This window comes from Desmodus rotundus, chromosome 3, assembly GCF_022682495.2.
Source record: "Desmodus rotundus isolate HL8 chromosome 3, HLdesRot8A.1, whole genome shotgun sequence".
Lineage (NCBI taxonomy): Eukaryota > Metazoa > Chordata > Mammalia > Chiroptera > Phyllostomidae > Desmodus > Desmodus rotundus.
Window position 1 is genome coordinate 146,166,075 of NC_071389.1, and position 3,589 is coordinate 146,169,663.

At 37.4% G+C, this 3,589-nt stretch overlaps 1 pseudogene; it reads right to left on the reverse strand.

Moving 5' to 3' along the window:
• Positions 1-1,023: 1,023 nt before the first annotated feature.
• On the reverse strand, positions 1,024-1,777 carry LOC112319001 (ATP synthase F(0) complex subunit B1, mitochondrial pseudogene; annotated as a pseudogene).
• Between the last annotated feature and the right edge of the window lie 1,812 nt (positions 1,778-3,589).

Consider the following 3,589-nt stretch of genomic DNA (forward strand, 5'->3'; position numbering starts at 1 on the left):
ATTATGAACACATTCGTGTGATATGTCTGATATTTGCTTCAAAATAAATCAGTGCAGAATGGGGGTACTGGAAAGTGGGCTGGGTGTGGATAAAACAAGATGTGCCCCTAAATTCCACATGTGTTTCAGATTTTCTATAATAAAATCTAAAAAAAAGGGGTGGGGGACTGCATATGATATTGAAATGTGTTCAGTGTAGGTCACTACTTGAATTTGCTTGCATTTTGAAAAATATTTTTAAGAATTTCATTTTGGTTCCTAGGTAAAATCATTTCAATTATTGTTTATTTCAAACAACATTCAGCCTTAATAAAATCATTTCAATTATTATTTATTGTAACACAACATTCAACCTAAGTATTAAAATTAAGATAGTTTATCTTATAGATTATATATTATAAGACAAACAAACAAAAGAATGTAAAGTTAAATTGGGCTCAGATAGTGTATTAAGGGAGCCCGTACTCCAGGTGTGGCTGATATACTTGTCTTTGTTTTCATATTTTAATTAGCATCCAAGGATTGCCAGTTAATACATTAAATGTTGATGAAATATATTGACCTGTTTGCTAAATAAACTAGGTTGTATAAATTAGGGTTTGAGAAGCTAGCGAGGTCAATTCCCTTTGCCTTGAAGGATGCTGTAGGCTAAATCCTAAGATTTCCTGTGTCCAGCTATGAACTCTGGAATTTTTTTTTGCTTGTTTGTTTCAACTGTCAATTTTATTGTAAGGAGGTAGAATTACAAATTTAAATTATAACTTGGTAGTCTTTAGTCAGGTACCAAATTTTATTAGAAGCAAACTGCTTATTCAAAAGTGACCATGGAACAATTCAAAATGCAGAGCAAGAAGGACAAGAAACATTTCACTGACCAATAGATTGTTTTAATTCCGCCGTTCTGTCACTAGATGGATCTCACACGTTCCATTTTTAGGTGGGGCAAACTCTAACACCATACTTGGTGGTACAAAAAGCTTTTGTCACGGTCTAGTTTCCATTCAGTCAGTCAAGTGCTTCTAGCTACCTCAATTGGGACAGATGGTTTTGCCGAATTGGCTGTTCTTGAGCCTCCTTTGCAAGCAGCTTTAGCTCTGCAATGCACTTGGCAACTGTCTCCCTTTCCTGCCGTGCAGAGATGCTCGGCACCATGTGCTTCTTCACCCACTTCACCATGTGCTCTTGTTTCTTTCGATGCATAATATTCTGCACAGAGATATCATAGTGCAGGCGATTCTTTACCTCCAATTCCACAGCAATGACATTCCTCTGGACATAAAAGGGTAATGGCGTCTTGGAACCAGTGCCTGCTGGGACCTCTCTAGATCAATTGCACCCTGGATGTTTTTGATGGAAGCCTATTTTACTTCTTTTAGTTGAGCAATTTTTTTGCTCATTGAGCTTATCAGCAAATTCCCCAATAGAAGCACTGTATCTCTAATTACATAGACAGGCAACCCTATCGTTGATATGGCAGAGATGTCTCTGAAGTAACCACATATATTACTTTGTATAGAAAACATAGGATAAGCTCAGTTCTGAGTACATCAGGTCCCGTTACACTGGTTGTAGGGTAAAGGAACTGGAAGAATTCCTCTGGGATCAGCCCATGACGAGCTTTTCCTCCATATTCAGGAAGAGGTAACACAGGGCCAAGACTTGGCGGCCTGGTGTGAAAGGTCCTCATTGCCTGCAATACCCCTGGACCTTGGAGGGCTGGTTCTTCAGAGAGGGGGACCACTGTGGCAGCAGCAGAAAGTAGCACCCGAGACAGCATGGTCAGCGAGGATCCACTTGGGTTACAAAATCCTGCCCTGAAATGTCAGTGTTTGACCAAATCCACTCAAGCAAAGTGGTGATAAAAACTTAAAGGGACCGAAAGCTGGGATTTCCTTGATTCAAAAAGACCCTATGAACTGTTCCTTTTATGTCTGTAGATGCAGCAAAACTTGGCTTAAGATTTAATTTTTTTACAACCTGGTAGAAATGTAATGATTTGAGTTAACTAATATTGTTCACATCAGAATTCCTTCAGGGGGCACCTATCCTCTTCCAAAAGGTGCTTAACAGTTGTTCATAAGCAAATTGTATTAAGCTGGTTCACAGCAGTAGTTACTAAGAATGGAGATAAAAACAAGGGAATCAGCAGAAGGTGCATAGGAGTAAATGGAGCCCACCTTCCCTCCCCTACCTGCACAGTTTAAATAGCCTCCTTCCCTACATTGACAAAAGAGAAAGTTTTGCTCTGGAGAAATTGAACCAGAGGGTGTCAGGCTCCTGAAACAAGGAGAGGGGCACATGTAAGTCCTGTGCTCAGAAAGTAAGTTAAAAAAAAAAAAAAAGAAAGAAAGAAAGAAGAAAATGAATGTCTACTGCAGAGGTCCCACTGCTTTTCTGGGATTCTGCACTGCTTGGTTATTCACCGCGGTACCCTGGGAGGCTGCAAAGCGGTTATAACCCCAGGCTTAAGGTTTTTCTTTGGATTTACTGCCTGCCCAACAATAAAGCCCCCAGACTTCGATATTTTGGGTGGCATGGTCAGATTCCCAACCCAGTAAATCTAATGTGAAGCTTTACAAGAGCCTATAAAGCAATAGAGGTTACCCTTCGTTTCTTCCTATCTCCCTTTTAGAAATGACTGGACAATGAGGCATCTCCAAATAAGTTAATGATGTTTCCAATGCCAATGAACAGTTTGTTTTACAGTGCAAACAGTTGAAATGAACATCAGAGGAATTAGAGAAACTCAGGAAAAACGCAGGGAATAGATAGAAGACATTTCTAAAAAATATATAGCTTTTGGATAAAAGAAAATTATGCATCTGTGAAATGAGAACAGGATGCTTTAAAATAATAATAAGATTATTAAAAATAATTTAGATGCATGTTAAACATCAAAAAATGTTCAGGAAATCATTTAGAAAATAGAACAATGACCAAACAATATACAAAAGAAAATAAGTACCCAAGGTCAAACATCTAGCTAACAGAAATTTTTGGAGAGAATGAAAGAAAGGTAGATAATTAGATATATTAGATGATATATAGATAGATGATAGATAGAAAAGAAATATGCAAGAAATATATTAAAAAGGAATAAAATAATTTTTTCCAGAACTAAAATGCTTTCTAAGAAACCATCCAACAAAATATGTGAAAAAAAAGCCTAAAGCAAGGTATATCATCATGAAATTTTTTTAAATATTTAGACAAAGATATTTCAAATGCTTCCAGAGAGTTAAAAGAAATGGGAGTCAAGGACACACTATATGCAATGTCAGGAATCAACATGGTATGGGATTTTACAGCGTAAACCTTGAAGATTAGAAGACAATGGTGTAATGACATCAAAATTTTATGGAGAATTATTTCTAACTTAATAGTTTTATACTTTGACACAATTCAATCACAAATGAGGGTAGAATAATGCATTCAAACATGCAAGAGCTCAAAATTATATTTTTTAAAACCTGCTTCACAGGGAAAGAAGCCAGAGGAGAATGTGCTTCAGCAAAATAAAGGAGCAAATCAAACCCGGGGTCCATAAAAAGGGGCCTGGAGCATTCAACACTGGAGAAACTCCGAAGGA